Genomic DNA, 19,529 nt, shown 5'->3' on the forward strand with positions numbered 1-19,529 from the left:
ACCAAAGCGCGTGGCACTCGACACACAACAATGGCCAACGAATCTGTCCTGCCAGGTAGAAATTTGAAAACGAATAGAATCAAAGACAGAGGGGTGAACGAACACACTTCCGATTTTCAGGTCTTTCGAGGAGGGTCGAAAATCAGGTTTGTCCCTCCTCCTAATGTATGCGGCTACGGCAACAGAATGGATGACAGGACAGGAGCAGCAAAGTGCTTCATCAAATATGAAATAGGCCATTCCGGCAGAGGAAAACGAATGGGAACGCCAACCAAAAATTGTCATCCACATAGGAGACCCTTCTCCCCTTTTTGGCTGACAATGAAAAATTAAGCAGACAATGATTAATTGGCCGGTGGTCGTTTGTTTTGCTATTTAAATTAAGGCTGAGCCGCAAAGGAACACATACGAGCAAAACCAAAAGATGAAAATTCCCGTGAAATCGACTGAAACTCATTAAATCGCAGAGAGTCCTGCGAGTATTTATGGCCTGTCAACACTTTCGCAGGAGGACGGCGAGCGGAAAATGACTTCGGCATGCAAATATCGCATTCGCTGAGGTATCTGCTCCCCAGGCTATTGTCTCAGGCCGAGTCATAAATAAAGTCATTACGCACTCGTCGCTCACGTATATTGGTTTTCTTAAGCCCCTTTCTTGCCATGCGCCAAAAGATGTTTGCATGCCATCCAAATATTTGCATATCACAAGAAGTCCGCTCGCAAGCAGCGCACATACGGTAGCCAGGTAAAAAAGAAAACTGCGGGGAAAAATAAAGGAGTCAGGGAGCTAGGTGCTCACACTCCAGTTAAGAGCAACCTGATACTCCTCCGATGTCTGGCTACAAATTACGTGTTAACACATGGGCTTGCCTGGTGACACGCCTCCTCGGGAACTCAAGAACCCAGAACCCATACCTCGAGACTGGTTGGTCAGCTGCCTCTGCTAACTGGAATTAGCGATAATGATAACTCAGGTAGCTGATCGCAAAACGCCGGTAAGATGATAGCTGCGATGCGTGGCAAGCTAAAGATGTTGGGTAATCATAGTTAAAGTGCTTGCACTGACAAAAACTCGAAAGTTCAAATGTACTATATTCTTACCTATTTCCTATATTTCAAAACGCAATTATACTTGCTTCTCAACTTGAATATGCGTAAAAATAAGGAATAAAAGATAACTGAGTACTGATTGCTGGCTAATCGAAGACAAATAATAACATCAGACAATTACCAGGCCTAATAGTGAGCGACCGCTGCTAGAGGACCCAATTCTCAAGGAAAACAAATCGAACAATTGGCCATTATAATGTCATTAACTGGCACCCCAGAGGCATACGAAAATTTCGCTTGTCCGCCTTTCTGTCGAGTAATTACAATTTTAGTCGATCCAAAGTGCCTTTGCGTTCGCATCGCTTCGAATATTGCCGAAGCTTTTAAGCAATTAAATGTAGGACCTGCAGTTTCTTCCTGCCAAGAAGAGCTGGAAGCCTTGGTCTTTGTTCCAGGAATTCACTGGGGAGAAATTAACTTTTTATGTGCCCTCCTGCGAACGAACGCCTGGAAGGTGTTGAATAGAGGTAACGCCTTAATTAAATTTGCAGACTTTTGTCTGGCTTTTTGTGGCTGGGAGGTGTATTTTGCGTGCACAAAGCGAATTCTTCGATGTGCCATTAAATGGGCAAAAGTGAGGGGATGTGGATTGCAGGTCTTCAGTCCGGCAATTGTTGATTACTTTTATTTGAAAGAGGCGATTAGGCAGTTTCGTGTGTTCAAATTAATGTAGCGCTCAGCATGCAATGGATACGGTATCAAAGGCAATACCCAAACACCAAGTTCAGAATTTAGCAACTGATAGAAGCATTTTGAGGTAAATACTAAAGCATGTTTCAATCCGATGCGTGTAGCAACTTTTAATACACCTATCCGCAACTTTTCCTGTCCAAGTTCCAAGTTCCGAACAGGGGTTCGGAAATATTTCAGCAATATTTCAGAATGTTCAACAATGGAACTGAATTAAGCATGAAATGTGCCAAAAACTTATGAGTAAGGATGCACTGCAACACAACAAGAACTGTTGGCACAATGCCAACTGCAAAATCTACACAACCATGACAGTCTGACTAACAGGGGGATGTACCGCACCTCCAAATGGAAGCCCCCCGGCCACTCCATTCATCACCTTCCGCTGCACTTCCGGCGTCATCGCCAGCGCAAAAAGTGCATTGCACTAAAATTGAATTAAACCAAAAACAAATAGAAGCTAGAGTTGCAAAAAGGAAAACAAAATCCAGCGAAATGCAAAACAAACAATGTGAGCCGTAGAATGCAATCGATGAGGGGAAAAAGAAACAAAATCAATGCAAAGGTGAGGGGAGCGCCGGTACAGTGACCGTCATAAGTGAGAGGACATTCAACTTGGCCGCTCACTGGAAGAATTGCCAATCGCAATATATTTATTTTCAAATATTATTGCTAATATTTTTCCAAACTTGTGTTGGCCATTTGAAATAAAAGAAGTGACGTTCTTCTCATTCGGAAATCGAAACCATTTAGTGGCAATATTCAACTCACTCCTAGATTTTCTGCGTGCAGCGCGGGGTGGTTGCAGATGTGTGTATTTAAAAGTATGCAGAATATAGCATCAAGGTTAAATATTTGCGCTGCTTCCCTGTCGCACGAATTCGCGCCCGTGTATTATTGTCGTTTATTTTATTGTGTGTGCCGCATTCGAAAGCCCAACAGCCTCGAACACTAATTAAATTGAGACACAATCCGGGGCATAAATGGGCAAATGGGGACGGGAATTAATTGGAAAGCGGTTCCAATCCGCTAAAACAATAAGAGCGTGGTGTAAATGTTTTAAAGCGTCCCAAGTGGGGATAAATACGGCATTTGAAACACCTAAATAAATATCAGATGCGAGAAAAACGCCCCAGGGAATACGTGAGGCCAGGATTATGTGGTTGTCGAAATAAAAAGTGTGTCCAAGGGGGAAATTTAAATTAAAGAGCCTACATTGAAGCAACGTTGGCTTAGTCAGCGCGTAAACTATCATGTATATATCAAATATATCAAATATATTTAAAAATTGGAGTGTCGAATGAATAAATTACAATGCAGAATTCATTGTGTGCGCTTAAATACTTTAAGATGCTTAATTTTCCTATAATCGGATCGCATATGCTTCTTGTGATCTGCTGAACTCAGGAATAACGTTTACTCGTCCTATTTGTGAGTTTGTGAAACAGTACTTAAAGAAACATATTGTGGAAATACATATCCACTACTGTTTACCGATTTCCCTTTATGATGTGATATTTGTACAGCTAATCGGTGTACTATACTCACGACTAGGCAATTTCGCCATACATTTGTGTAGCATTAATGAAGCAAGTATATTCCTTCAAGGGCGTACAGTTTTTGGTTGTACAGATACTTTCACATATCCCAAACTGTTTATCGATTTCCGTTGTCTGGTGCTTTCCACGGCTCCAATCTATATCTTATCCCTGCCCCATCCATTCCCTTTGTTCCTTCACGTATTTATGCGCAGTCACGTTGTTGCTGTCGCACATCGTCTTATTCTCTCCTTTTGTCGCTGCTGCGGCTGCCCTGAATGAATTTTACATTTTTATAGCGCCCAGTCTCGTAAGCGAGTTTCCCTGGTTTCTGCATGTGAGTTGTGGATCACCCCTCGTGCACACACATCTGCATTTTTTGTATCCTACAGATTTGTCACAAGTATTGCCGCACACGCCACTCCGTTTCCACTTTTTTTGCCATTTGTCGTCACCACCCTCGGCTGCCCACCCCCGGAAAGTCTGTTCTATTCCGCTCGTGCACTTAGAGAAAATATGTGGTGGCACCTATGAAACTGTCTTGCTGGTCGGAACAAATGACGTTTGAAAAGAATTCGTATCTGTAAGATAGACCAACTATTTTTTGATAGAGCCCAAATGGACAGCTATGAAATAGTTTCATTTCATTACTATGAGTGTTTTTTAACCTTTTAAAGAAAAACTGAATCTTTTAATCGTAAATTTATTGAAATAATTAGTGCAGAATCTTTTCTGAGTGTGCTCCGGCTTTGTGAAATAAAAAGGATACGATGCGCGAGCGCACACACATAAATATCCCTGGCACACACTCTCGCACACACACACACGCAGTCACTCACACACACACACACTCGCAAACGATGCCGGAACTGTTGTCAAAGGAGGAAGTGGATGGCCGCAGGGGGAGGAAAACAGGAGGGGGCTGGGGACCCATTCAGCGGACGGAGAAGAACCGCAGCAACCGGCAAAGAGGGCAATCACCCGACCCGAGACATCGGATCACAGACTGTATATGATTCCTGCTCGGGGTTGCAATTCCTATTGATTTTCCATTGTTTTTGCTGCCGCTGCCGCTGCTGCAGTGCGACAAAAAGTTGCCAGAGAAGATTTAGGAGCTTCCCAGTTTTCGGTTAAATGCAACCCCTCCCTTGGCTTTCTTTCATCTGCCACCCGCAGCTGTGGCTTCATCTCCAATTTGTTGCAAGTGCCTCTTGGCAAAAAGTAAACTAACCCAATGCATCCCGACATCGCATTTGACACAGTATGCAGATTAGCATCTAATGCCCCCTCAATACTTTCCGTACTATACAGAGATCTCTCTGCAGCTCTCCACTTAAGATTGATTGATTGTCAAGTGGAATGGACGGGTGGAGTGGGTGGTGGTTATGACCCTGCTGGTTGCCTCGACCGCTTCACAATTCCGGAGCAAATGCAATTATTCAGAATACGAGTTGGTGTAAGCTTATTAGAGTTATGAGCTTAGCGCTCAGAGAGTTGAAGGATGTCAGAGCAGAGTAGGCCAGATACTTGGTATCTGACAGATAGGTTATTTGTTCGAGTTATGGCGGGTTAAGACCCAGGGAAATATATTTCTTTTCTTGTTTTTACCAGATTTTCTATGCATTCGTTGTTCTCGTTAGTCGGGGGATTATGTCCTGGACTTGAACAAAAGGAGTTAGCAAATATAACTAGAAACTAACTAAAACAAACTTGATATCATAAATATTCCGGTAAATAAAACCGACAAATGCGTAAAGCTCGTGGTTCGTTATTACACTCTTTTAGTTTATTTGATACGACATTTTAAAATTACTCGATTGCTTGCTGGGTGTCTGCATTTAATTGCTGTTGCCAGCTAATAAATTTTAATTGTCCTCAATTAGCAACGGAATGCAGCGGAAAATATGAGCAGCAAGAGGCGAATGGAAAACCGGGGTTGCTGCTCTTTTATGCGAAGCCTTCGCTTGCATTTAAACAAATTTTCCCTGGGTCGGAAGTTGCTTGCATTTTTTTTAATGTGGCCTGAAAATTCCATTAGAACTGACATATTCTGCCCATACTCCACTCAAACGAAGACAGTAAGGCTCAATTTAAGAAGAAGGCAAGGCACACAGAAGGCTGCACATTTGGCGAGGGCAAAGGCAATACTTGTATTTCCAAGTGGCAACCGGACTGCCCAAGTTGACCCTTCCTCCGCATCTCAGCCGCCGTCATCATCATAAGCCTCACACATGCTGCTCACATGTTCTGGACGAGACGAATGCATTAAGCAGAAATTTCATTCATAAAGATTTCATTTCATTTCGTTCTTGCCCCGACTCAAAGAGACCACAAGGCGTTGGCCTGGACCCGCAAAAATAAGTTCAAGAAGAGCCCGAACCGTAGGAGATTTATTGCCCAGGGGCATGGGTAGTGCCTTTCGAGAGGATCTAAAAAACCAGATGGAATTGGCCAGGACTAATACAAGTACGCAAATAATGAGGCCAGATGACATGTATGTTTTCCAATAACTAAGGCTTATTTTTAATTTAGAAACTAATTAACTATGCAGCTAATGAAACAACAGAAGAATTCAAAATGAGTTACCGCACAGGGGCAAAAGCTACACCCAAATCTGACCCCCATTCTACGAAGCCACTGCCCAGAGCATCTCAAAGGAGAGAGCCTGAAATTAAAATTCGAGCAGCGTCAACAAAAATATAATAAATGGAAAATTGTTTAAATATTTGCCACACACGAATGCGAGGCATGCAAATTCATTGAGCGCTTGAAATTCTCAATTTAGCAATTCGCTTTGCTGCAACTCAAGGAATGCAAACATGGGGCATCAAGCAAATTATTATTGTTGTGTACCTTGAATTTTGCAGAGGACGTGTTTTACGAACGCCTTTTCCTCTGGGACTTGTCGCTTGGCTGGAAAATTGCACCGAACGGAAATTGAGGCTGAAATTAATAATTCGAGACCCTTTGCTATGCCAGCTGCGGAAAAAGTGCCCAAAAAACTTAATTGAAAATGCTCTAAGCAGAGGAAGTTGCCAATCTTGGATCTTACTTTGTCTTTACTCTTTCTTGTTACTTTGCATAAGCTGAAGTCGTTGTTTTGCTTTCAATTTAACCGCAAAGCAATCTCAATCAATCTCAATAGTTATTGACCAGCCAGGCGGCCCCCCGTCGAATTTCCTATATCCACCTACCTAAGACGCCAATATTTCACGTGCTTTTTTCGCTTTTTTGCTTCTCGCGCCGCCGCCGCCATCGATCAATGAATCTTCGACGGCGGCGCGTTCCGACCGCAATAAGTCAAATACGAGGCCATCGAGCTTCATTATGTTCAAAAGCCCAACCGCAGAAGGGAGCCAACCTCTTCGGGCCAATATAGCCACAGCCACTACAAAAGACATAGCATAGCAGCCACAACGACGACTCGTCTTGGCCCCAAAAGGCAAGAACAATGCAGCGCAGATAAGTCAATTATATTGACTTGGCCAAGAACTCTTCGGGGCTGCCTGTCTGGGGCTTTTAAGGTGGCAAGCAGCTCTTTGCTGCTCCTCTCACAATTCCCACAGTCGAAAGTCAACGTCAGATATTTTTTTGCCTTTGGCCCGAACCAAGGCGATAGCATCAACGCCGCCAGTGGTAAAGTGGCAAGCAGTGGGCTAAGATCGTTAAAATGCTTTCTTTTAATTTTAAAGATTTACTTTTATAGAGTAAAATGTTTTGTCTTTAACTGTTACATAAGAAACTAAATATTTCATTTATCTTTGAGTTGCACAATAGCACCATATTGACCGCACTTATTGTTAACTTTTAGCCCACAGTTCGATAATTTCGGTGAATCGCTTTCGCCACACTTTGCTCACAAAATATCTTTTGACCAGACGGAGTTTTATTATTTTCCTGACTGGCACGTAGATTTATACTCATATTTATTTTTTTCATGTTATTTCCTTTTTTTCTGAATTGTGTAGCATCTTCGAGCGCTTTGTGTTTTTGGTCTTGGAACGTCAAGAGTGTAGACGCCATTTACTGATTACATTATTGCTCGCAAATTGCTAGATTATAGTTTGCTTGTTGCCAGCAAATTATTGCTGCTATTATTGACTGACAAATTATAGTGATTAGTTTTTCATCTTTTTCAATAAAATGGAAATATTCAAGTGTGGGCAATTTCGCGCATAATATGTGAGAAAGGTTCGTTGAAGGGGACAGACAAGGCTGGCCAAAATATTTTTTAATGAGATTTTGGTTGGCCCCGGCAATAAAAGACAATATTAGAAACTGGAAAGTTAGTGAACAGTACTTAAAAATGCAGCAGTATCAGTAAATATAATGATGAAGGAAATGAAGTTTCAATGGAATACCATAACAAAAGAAAGATTCTTTGCAAGCAAAAAACTATTTTATTATAAGAGAACTTCACCTAATATTAACATATTCCACTTTTCCAACATTTTCCAGCATTTTCCCTGCGCTATTTGTCTCAAAACTGTTCTTCGATTCTCTAATGCTTTTGATTCACACTTTGATACTTTTTTCCCACCCATCGCGACAAAGCAAACATGAAAGCAGAAACCAGGAAACCGGCAAGAAGTTCGCAGTGAAAGCAAAGTGCCGAGGAACAAGTGCAGTCCACATGGCGGCAATCTCTTTTCTATTCTCTCAGAGTTTCCAGAGAGCTGGCTGAAAATCTGCAAAGCCCAGAGAGTTTTCCCACTCTCTGCACTTCTCTCGGCGAAAAACCAACCCCCCAACGAAATACAAAACTCACTGTGCAGAGTCCTGCCAATTTTCCTGCTGGGAAACTATGCTGGAGTACTACGAGTTCGTATTTTCGCTGATAAGCGGCCGCCGCTGTTTTCCCTTTTCCGCTTGTGGGGCAGAAGGGGCCGAACATAATTGTAGCTCCAGAGGAGAGAGGGGAGCAAGGATTCGATCGATTTTTCATGCTCCCCAAAAAACAGAGCGGGGCTCGGGCCAAAAAGAAACTGCTGCATACGCACAGGGGCAAAAGAGCTTCTCGGGCTGGGGCTCCTCTCTCTCTGTATTGGTGTGTGTGCTGCTGTGAGTGTGTACGGTGCCGTGTATGTATATGTCTAAGGTGTGTTAACCTCAACTGCTCCAGCACACACACAGCCCAGCAATGAATCCAAAATCCAATGGGATTCTTTAAAAAAGCGTTAAAAAAAAGTATATTTTGTATTGCAAACTCTTTTTCTTTTTAGGATCAAGAGCAGTTAACTTCTTTTCCCTTCTTTTTTGCCTGCAGCAATTTCTATAATTTCCGTACAAATTTACAGACAACACATTTTCCACACTTTTCTTGTTTCAGCTTTTACACGAGATATTCTTAAACAAAAACGGTATATTTACATAAACTTTCATTGGACCTGTGCTTACTTTAAGTTATTTGCGTTTTTTCCAATTTCCTTTGCCGTTACGCTTTGTTATAAACTTCAGCTTCTAATCCCAGTTATTGATTTTATCGAGTGCTTGTGTTTTTACAACTATAATCTCTTTCGGGACTCAATACCCGGTTAGTTTCACGTATTATTTGGTTTTAGTTTCCATCAACACTTTTGCACTGGCACACACACTTGGATATATCTTATACATATATTTTATTCCTTTTCGCTTGTGTTGTATATCCTTTGTTGAATTTCCTTTATTCAGATTTATGGGGAAGCAAAGAATTTTGTATTGGCTCTCTTAATGGACTTTTCCAAATTTATTTAAATCATTTTCGCTGTGCCCATTTCGCACACACGCGCACACACATGCACCGTAACACGCGACGCGAGACACGCACACAGACACAGCAAACGTATAGAATTTTTCACTGCGCCTATGTATTCGAGGGGTGGTGGGCGGTAGTTATGCTCTGTGCTATATTGGTGTGAGTCTCTGTATATCCTTTGGCGCGGACCGAACCGAAATTCAAAAGCCTGGAGACACCGCCGTCGTTGTCGTCCTTCCACGAGCAACTCTATCGACACAATGAGCACAGAGCATATTGGAAAAGTCCTCAGAGCGCGCTGTCTAGGCCAACCGAGTTTTCCACCACCAAATAACATGGGAAGCAGCTCTGCAGAGAGCGCACACTCGCCTGTTTAGTGAGTGGGCGCAGAGAGAAAGGGAGAAAGTGGTTCCGGAGCAGAGAGAAACTGCTTGAAATCCCCACAGAGAGAGAGAGAGAGCAGGGAAAACAGCGAACAGCGGACCAAGGAAAACTCTCCGCTCCGAATCATATGTTTTGCATCCCATCCAAAACTCTGGGCCTACAGATTCCATCTCCTCCACAACCGCAATGGGAACTTCCTGGCTTCCCACGTTTCGTTTATAGCTAACCTCTGGACCAACTATATTTCCCCCGACTGCTCCCCTTACCCTCCCATGGCCAGTAGGTGTTGCTGTTCATCTGTATTTGTGAAATATCCTGTAGTTTCATGAGTTTCCGTTACACTCTCGAGGTGCGTATTTTTTTACACATTTGCGAGGATGTTTTTTGGGCGAGCGATGCTCGGACTTAATAGGTTTGCGGGAATGGTTTTTGTAAACTTTATAAGGGTTTTGTGGTGCAATGTAATTTGAGCAGCAGGCTTAAAAGCATGAGAAGGCTATTAAGTAGTTTACAGGTATATCTGCGGATGGAGATTACGCTAGATTCGTAGATACTTAGTGAAAAACTACCGCGGCAGTATGAAATGCTTTAGAAGTTTGCGGAGTTTGTTATAACTTGGTAATAATTGGCCAAAAACTATTTTTTATTGAAAAAAATATCCCAACATTTAGTAGGAAGCCTTTTTAACCCTACATGTTTATACAATCTTGAGCAGAATCACCAACCAAATTAATGTGGAAATGCACAAGTATAAACAAAATCTCGGGCTAGAATGGGATTAAACATACAGATTCATACATTGATATGTCCCAATAACCGCAAAAATCTGTCATGCCCAGACATTTGAAAGATGATTTCTCTTTTAAATTGAATTTTAATTGCTTTCAATTTGACAAATTAAATTGAGACAATCATTATATTATGAAGAAATAATCTCTGCGGCGCTAGTTGGAGCTCGTGTATATTGAGTAACGAGTATCTGATAGCAGAGTAACTCGAATTTAAATTAGTGTTATAACTATTTATCCGATGTTAATGGCAAAATCAAATCGTTCACTACAACAAGCTGAAGCAGCTACCGTAGGAAATCAAATTCATTCTTCCGTTTAGCAGTTTCCGAAATTTTCCTCCCACTTCCTGTGAAGCGCGCGGCACACCCAAATTTTAAGAGGCAACATAAAAATAAAATCAACTAAGGTAAATCAAAAGGGCAAGGAGCAAATGAAAGGCAAGAGTCATAAATACTCATTTTGCATGAATGAGAAAATAAAACGAAATTTGCATTTGACTGCACACTACGACGACGAAATTATTTGCCAGCAATATACGGTTATTTAAGGTTGCGCCCGACAGTTATGCACACGATAAACGCCCTGAAGTTCGTATAGAACGCAACAGGAAGTTGGCCAAAAGCGCAGAAAACAAAAAATATTCAAGAAAAACAAAAAACTTAAAAAGGCGGAATGGGGAAGGGGAAGGGGGAAGGAGGAAGGAAGCACGCAAAATGCGCGCCATATGATCGAGGGAAAAGGGGGAAGCCCTGAGAGCCGCGAAATGGGAACACGTCAAGTGGGAAATGCGGGAAAAACGAAGAAGTGCCCCCGAAAATGGGCATTCGGTCTTGGAGAGTCTGCGTTGTTTACAACTCACGCACACAGCCACGGCTCTACACACACACATGCAATGAAGGGACCTCACGTTACCGTTACGCGCTTCCAATCGGAATTAAATTTCACACCAAAGCCGGAGCTACAATTTCAAAACACACCGAACGCGAGGCCAGCAAACGGAATTCTGAGTGGAACCTTTGAGATATTTTATCCAAGGAGCGGTCGCGGAACGCAGTGGTAACGGAACACAGCCCCTACCGAAAAGAGAGAGAAGGTGCGAGCGAGCGAGACAGAGAAGGGGTGCACACTTTTGCAGACATTTGGCATTGCATTTCTTGGGCGGATGGGGGTGCTAGAATGGGGATAACGAAACCCCGGATTAGGAGGTCCCCACGAAACTCTGTAATTAAGCAGCCAGTAATGCGTGCGACGGGGAGGGGGAAGAGGGGGAAAAGTGTGGAAAATGGGCGGGAAAACCGAGCGAACGGGGCCAAAAAGGCAGCACAAGCAAAAGGGGTAGCGCCAGTTTTAATTTCAAATTCAAAAAGAAGGCCAATTAATTAGGCAGGAGGGTCGGATTTAAAACGACTACTGCAAAAGCCCGAAAAGATGGCGAGGTGATGACGATGGTGATTTTGCGATGCCGTTGACAGGTGGCCCGGGTGGGTGGAAAATGGGCTAAAATCTCAGTGGCCGGATACCTTACACGAAAAGCGCGTTAAAAGTTTTGATCCCAGTGCGGGAAAACGCTTGGTTTCGGCGGAATCCCAAACAACTGTTTGGTTTTTTGTACGTAGAATGCAAGAAAAAAGAGAGTTGGACCGGGTTTTATTTCAAAGAATTATATTTAATCACTTTTTACTTTTAAAGGAGTACGAAATCTATTGACTGGAAAAAGGTTATTTTATATATGTATGTACCTATTCCTCAAGTTCTTGCAGCAATCTGTCTTGAATATACTTAACTTTTGAAGGGGCCAACAATTTTTTCAATGGATTAGCTATTGTTTCTGGTCATAAATCCCCGTCTAGACACTTTTTGATTTTATTCAAGCCAAAAAACTTTGCCAGCCCTCTCTCTAAACAATACATTTATCCATTGCGTCCATGGCATCCAAACCAGCGTGGAACCCATCAACTTTTAATTTTGTTTCAATTTTTTTCGCAATTCCTTTTTTACTTTCTGTATTCATATTTAGAGGCGCTATGCATTCGCTGAATATTTTCAACAAATTTCATATTCATAGCGCGTTGAGTTGTTTTTATTAGAGGGCTGGCAAACAAAGCAAACAACAAATCCAACCGAAAATGTTTACATTGACTGGGGCTTCATACCAGCAAAACTGCTGGATTTTCGCCACTCTTGTTGCGTTCTTGGGCATAATTTCACTCATTAAAATTCCATAAATCGAGGCGAAAAGCGGCAACGACGTATAATTGCTTTTCACTCCTGATTGCATCGCGTGCTCGATAAGAATTGATTGGATTGCATCGCATTGGAAGCGAGCCGCATCTCACCTTGCGCCAATTAAAAGGATCTCAAGTTGTCTCGTGTCCCTGGTGTTTCGAGGGATATCATGCCCAGCTCCCTACATCCTCTTTTCCTCTTTTTGCCTGTCCCAACATTTGGCCACACATTGCCGGCACATGTTTGCTTTATGAGTTATTCCCCTGGAAATTTTTGAAAAACAAAGATGAGCATATGGGCAGCAAAAGTGAGACGCCCTCGCCCTCATAAAAGGTTCAATTTCGTTTGGATAAGTTGACCTCTCGACGGGAATGGAAACGGGGATTGTAAAATGACAAGGGCCACGCATGCGCACACGCTCTGGCTTTTTTTTTTAATTTTTATTGTTTTGACTCTATCAAAAAGTGCTTAATCCCGCTCATCCATATGGGAAACATGTCCGGGTTTGTAATGATGATGACATTATTGGCTGCGCGGAGACCAGCATCTTTTTGTGCGGTTGCGGCTTTAAATGTAATTATAGGGTCTGGGATCAGGAACCCCAAAATAAAAACAGAACCCAAGCTCAGTGATCAATGCCGCAGTAGTTTGTCTTTCGTCAACATCTGCCACTTCGCTTCTCCAGTCGCTTCTAGTGCATTTTTGTGTCGCAACCATTTCAGTTTTAAGTCGCACTGTTGTGACATTTGCTTCATTTGTCAGCGCTTCATTAGTCACCAAAGGACCTGCCCGGACACTCCCTGACACCCGATATGTGTCCATATCGATGAATTGGTCCCTAATTTATGTTCTTTCAACGACACCTAAGGGAAGCGGCAATTGGATCGCGTGGGATACTAAAAAAATAGATATTAAACTCTTCGGAGGGGATGAATTCCTATATGCATATGGAAAAGTTAGACATACAACTTAAAAGTGCGGGAACGGTATTAAGGTTATCTACACGTGGAAGTGAAGAGGATTATAATATTAGGAGCACAAAAAAACTGAATAAACGTTAAGCCATTCCACAATTGCTTAGTTTTGGAAAGGTTCCACATATTGATTTCTTATTTTCCTAGCTTACTCTTTTTTATAAGATTGCCTTATCCCCCAAAATTCTAAAAAAAATGCATTGCTTTCAACTTTTTCCTGCAACTCACTTGCCATTCTGTGTGGCTTCAGTCTTTCAACTTTGCATTAAAACATTTATCTTCATTTTGCGAAAACAACTCACAGCCGCATTATCCCCCGAACTTTGTGTTCACCCATGAGGGCTGAGCCTGTTACCAGTTGAGACACATTTCTGACCAGTCCAACGGTGGCGTCTGACATGGCCTGAATCCCTCTATCCCAAGGACCACGCCGAGCGTCCTGAAAATCAGGCAGACCTTCATCATCAGCTACTCAAAGAAGCGAGCCAGTGATGCCAAATGGAAGACAGCAGAAAGCAAGAAAGCAGCTAATTAGATACACATATTGGTGCTATAATAAACCTATTTGTAATTATTCTATAATTACTTTTAATGAAAACATTCAAATTGTCATATGTGTAAGTAAAAAATGTTGGCAATTGGTATTCAAGCTTAAAATAAATGAGTACTAATAATTAGTTAAAGATACACTTTCGTAACTTCAGAACTTGAAAGACAAGTAAGACTGAATCAGCCATCACTGGCGCAGGACATGCGGACATCCTGCTGATTCCACAGCACTTCGTAGCCCATTCCTGTGGCTTAACACTCAACTCGAGTCACGTACGCGTCCTGCAATTTCCTCACACCCCGGGGTTTTCTCTTGACATGAGCGGGACTTTGAGTTCGGGTTTGGGTACTCAAGACGGGATCTTGACTGTTTGGCTCTTTTGTCACAGTTTTGGTGGCCGTTTCGCTCAAGTGTCGCAATTTGATGGCACATTTTGTTAATGCCACTCTCATTAGTTATTTATTGGAGTTTCACTGTAGAGTATTTTTTCCGAATGTCTACGATCTTTTATGCTTCCGGCTGCAATGGCCCAATTATCAGTCAATGTGTCGGCCAAAAAAACAGAATTCGAAACTCGGCATAAAAATTTCAAGTTGCTAAAATGAAAAATAAGTATGCGCTGCATAAAACAAACATTTACGTCCCTAATTTTGCAAGTCCGCCTCATGATGCATTACTCCCCACTTTAAGGGCAATAAAAATATCATAAAATTCGCGAAGCTGTCTTTCCACAAGTTGAGTTCAAGGTTTGTTCGTATTTTCCTCCCCTGTTCACATTTTCCTCCTCATTTCCAGCGAGTCTGTTAAATTTTGCACAAATGCCAGAGTTTACACGCATCAGCAAAAGCTACTGGACAGGAAGCCGGGAATATAAAAACGAGTGAGAAAAACTTTAAAGAAATCCAAATAAAAGCAATGCAATATCCAAAGTTTTCCTTGCCAATTTTTCCGTACTTTTATTTCCCGGGCTCTTACCCCAAGCTGGGAGCGCATTAAGCAATTTTTCAAAGCACTTTCCACAGACATTCAGGGGCATCTCCCAGACATTCACCAGTTTTCCCGAGATGGGTGTCTGTTTTTGGGGTCTTTAGGGAGCGACACTAACAAATAACGACAATTGATATGTCTGGAATTGATGGAGGCAGCAGCCTTGGAGAAGCAGCGAAATAGAATTTTAGAAATGTGAAAATGAAATTATAATTACAAAACGCCTTTTGTCACTGCCAACTTTGTTAATTAAAACTCAATAGCGGGCCCTGCGAATGCCAGAGGGAAAATTATGAAAACAAATTGCGAGCAACATGCTCGTGGGAAAATTATGTCAATGTACACTGCAAAACTAATTTGGCAGCCAGGCACAGGCAGCACAGCCCACTGAACTTTGGGCCAAGTGGAGGCACACGGATGCCGAAGTGTTGTTCCCAAGGTTTCCATGGCCTATCGCTAACACTTATTCTCTATCCCCGAACAAGAAGCCGAACTCGAATCCAAATCCAGAGCCCAACTAACTCATAAAGCCAAGTGCAACTTTTACAGTTTTCTAGCCAGGATGAGAAAACAAAAACCATAACCAAACTGCTGCGTTGTGGGAAAACTTTCTTAATAGATTTTTGCTTCGGATAAACTTTTCCAATACAACAAAAGCAACGTATGAAATATATATACATATATAAAAAGGAAGAAAGACGGCCAGCCAAACAGGAAGAAGTCTTTTTCCTTCTTCTCCCAACTCGGCCCCTAACGATGAGTTTCTGTCGGCATTGGAATCGTATTGTGGCCATCTTTTTGCTAAATTCAGTTTAGATGTGGAAATTGATTTTCATCTTTGGCCGGCATCTTGAGCTTGTATTGCGGCTTAGTCAAAGTTTTCCAAAGCCTTGATTTGGATTGGGAAAAGTGGCAACAAGAACGTTCCTAATGCCGGCCCTATTGCTTACACGTCATATTACATTATGGATATATAAATGGTAATCAAATTGGTTTTGGTCAAGGGCCAGACACTCAAGTGTTGGTTAAGTTGGTATAAGGCTTACGATGATGAAGCTGATGCGAAATTAACTAAATATAATCTTCCAATGGACAACTAGATATTTCCAGCTCACGAATTTGAACCTGTTACTCATAATAGTGGGCCACGCCCACTAAATCTTCTTCACTAAAACAATTTACGTTCTCTCTGGTTATTCGTGCTAGTGTTGGCTAAGGCCATCTAGAGACTGCGTGTAAGTCAAATGCAAAGCTGTGCTTTCCACACAGCTTTTCGCTTTCAACATAAAGCCTTCGGCATTTCCACTTCACTGTCATCCACTACTGAGTTCCCTTTTTTCTGTAATTCGCAACCATAAATCCTTCCCTCCAGTAAGAAGTTAATCTTCATTTTCTTGCTGCCCCTTCTATTAAAAAGCCATGCATCAATGTGACCGACAAGTGAGAGGTATACAACTGCAAAACCCAAGGCACCGGGAGTTACTAGTGGATTTTGTTCATCCCCTCCTGTCAGGGCCTCATAAACTCAATTAGAATGAACGAGCTGGTAAAAGAACTAGCTAAAGTAGGGGCACCCACATGCAGATACAGATGCATACTCGTATGTGGTAGGCAGACTCGCAGTTACAGATACACTTTACTGCTGGAATGTCGTTGAGAAGTCCTGGCAAGGTTAATCAACAGAAATACAACACTCATAATTAGAGGGGAAAACGAGATGGGAGAAATACGGAAAACTAGGGAAGCAAGCAGAGTTGTCATGCTGGTTATTTTCAGGTCCATTCAAAAACAAAAACCATATAGAACTAACATTTAACAAAATAATAAAAATATAATCAATTTGTAAAGGGATTTATATACTGTTTTTGTTCAAATAAATTGCAGTATTTTTGCCTACATTTTTGTATTGTAATTTAATAAAAAAGATGATGTAGTCAACACTAAAAACCACCGAGGGGAATTGCGGCTTGGGGTTGACAACTTTTGATTAGGCAGGAAGAAGTTTTTCCCCTCAGATTCTTGTTCCCGTTTCTCTGCGTTTTATTTGCGCTCCATTTAATAATTTAATGGCTGCAAATTTGTTGCAATTGCAGGCGATCCTGTGGGAAGTTTCACTCGCCCTTCGCACTGCCGGAAATGAGTTCTTGATGGCATTTGCAGGGGCTTTATGACCACCCAGAACCCAAAGTTTCAAGTGTCTGGCTCACTCTGCTAATTAAGCTATGTCCACTTCCATGCTTCAGCTTTGGTTTCAGCTGTGTCCGCCGCATGCGAAAACCCCATTAGAGTGGACCAAAAACCCAAAACAAATTAGAACTGCGACACTTGAGCACGCTGCAGCCCCAAATATTTTTATACTGCCCACTTTTTGCTGTTTTCAATGTCAGACAATGCGCACGTCCCCCGGTTTGTCTGCTGGTAATTTATGTGTCTGCCGTTCATTTGGGTGCAACGCCAGGAGTTCCCCACTTTGCCGTTGCGTGGTTGCGTTATTTAACCATTTCAATTTACTGTCTATCCTTTTTTACTTCTGCAATTAGTTTTTGCGGCGGGACGTAAGCCCATTGCAATATTGCTCAATAAATTCAGCATTGATCATAAACGAATTGGAAAGTTTTTGTTTCGGCCATTAGTTCGCTGAATACATTTCGTTGGCCGATTGTCATCCACAGTCGGATTTGCTCTATTGCTTTTTATTTACTTATTTATTGTTAAACGTTTTAAATTGCGGAGCAGAAATGCGAATACTCAATTTATGCTAAATTTAAGTTCCATGTCGGTACTAGTATTATAGTGCAATATTAACTAATAACTATTAATTATTACTAAATACATTGGTTTACATACTTACAATATTTTAGAGTGCCAAAATGAGCAATAAAAAGTTGTCACATATTTCACAGGAATGTCACGGATCTGCAAAAAATCACATAAATATTGTGTTAGGAACTACACTTTTACGCATTTAAGTTAAGTAAACTATTTGTTCTTAGCAATGAGTAGTTAATACAACTTTATTACTTATTCCATGCCCCATAATTAAAACCACCACTTGCCCTTAGGTGTTTAAAAATCGAAAATTCTGCCATTGATTCTCGTTGCGATTGCATCAACTCTTGTCAGTGTCAAAAGCCCATGCAAGCAGCTTCCAAATGCCAAGGACATGGCTGATGGGTTCTTAGTCAAAGGCCAAAAGCCAAAAATCTGTGAAAATGTCAGAGTTAAGAGAAGTCAACTGGCCAATGGAGGGAGGGGCAAACAGGAAGCGAGCCAGACACTGGATAGGACTTTTGTGGAACAACAAAGCAATAACAAGTATTAACTAGGATTGACTTAAACTTGCCATAGAGACCAACAACTGGAAGTCCTTGCCAGCAATAAAATGGTTGTTAGGTCCACAAACACCGGCACATGAAGGGAATGGCAAGAGGACATCGGTTCAATATATGTAAAGTGCTGAACAAAAACTATTGGCCAAGCTTTTATGCAACCATCCGGAGAGTATATGCGAAATTGAGACGACGAGGAGGTACAAGTGAATTAATAATTAATAACTTTGGCGAAGCAAATTGCCAAAAATTCAGCACACAGAAAAATGGCAACACAAGAGCGACTACACAGCGTTTATTATTTTTCCCCTTCACTTGTGGGAAAGTTTTCTGCCCTCCGCAAAATGAGAAAAGCGGAGGAAAAGCCAGGCATTAGCCAAAAGTTTGCAGGGTTTATTTTATTCAATCTATATAGAGGGTGAGAGAATGGAACGCAGAGGATTTATTTAAGTGGATTTAAATGCATTTGGAGACTCGGGAAGATACAAAAGTTTTACATTTAATTTGTTCATTTGCATATTGAAACGCCTTTAATTACACCATCAATACCATTGGACTTTGTTTAATTCTAGGTTCCCTAAATACAGGAAAAAAGTGGTAAGCAGCAGCTGCTGCGACTAAACGTTGTCTATTTCAGAATGGGCTTTAAATAATTCAGAGCAGTCTAATTGGTTTCCAGTGTATCGGCAGAGTATTATCCGCTGAACTTAATAAACTCAGCTTCAGGGTAGCTTGGCTTAATTTTTCATCTGGCCCTTTTTCTGGTCAAGTTCGTTCGATTATCTAAATGATGGTAATTAAAATTAATTTGCATTCGGCTTCCTACAAACACAAACTGGCCAAACACATTGCCCGTTAAATGGGTAAAATTAAAAGTAAATTGAAAGTGAAATTAATTGCAGGCCTGGGTGCTGCTCAAAGTCAAGTGGAGTTCATCAGGGAACATGTGTGTTGTTATACAGACGAGGTCAAAATGAAAGTGTCTGCAGCCCAAAATGTTTGCAATTTAAGCGTACCGCACTCAAATTCTAGAGTTGTATTTAGAAAATGTAAACAATAAATACTAACATAATTTGCGCATTAAAGCCAATGAAAGGCACTGCTATTTTATGGGCTTACATCAGCTGAGTAACTATTTTTATATCCGTAACTGTGTTGCGCTTTAAAATTCTTATCCCAGTTGCAATTAGCGGGCAGTAAACATTTAATGAATGCA

At 41.6% G+C, this 19,529-nt stretch overlaps 1 protein-coding gene across 12 annotated transcripts in view; it reads right to left on the reverse strand.

The window, feature by feature from the left end:
* Positions 1–19,529, reverse strand: part of LOC6549281 (neural-cadherin) — a 120,713-nt gene that overhangs the window by 85,367 nt on the left and 15,817 nt on the right. For 7 of the 12 annotated variants that reach the window (XM_026980348.1, XM_026980345.1, XM_026980349.1 and 4 more), the window contains exon 1: positions 8,736–9,387. The gene's annotated coding sequence lies outside the window, so the exon portion shown is untranslated. Of the gene's footprint in view, positions 1–8,735; positions 9,388–17,835; positions 17,901–19,529 lie in introns of those variants that run through there. The other 5 variants (XM_026980344.1, XM_026980346.1, XM_026980342.1 and 2 more) reach the window with 2 other exon arrangements.

The sequence above is a fragment of the Drosophila erecta genome, unplaced genomic scaffold (assembly GCF_003286155.1).
Source record: "Drosophila erecta strain 14021-0224.00,06,07 unplaced genomic scaffold, DereRS2 tig00000092-arrow-pilon, whole genome shotgun sequence".
In the NCBI taxonomy this organism is placed as follows: Eukaryota; Metazoa; Arthropoda; class Insecta; order Diptera; family Drosophilidae; genus Drosophila; species Drosophila erecta.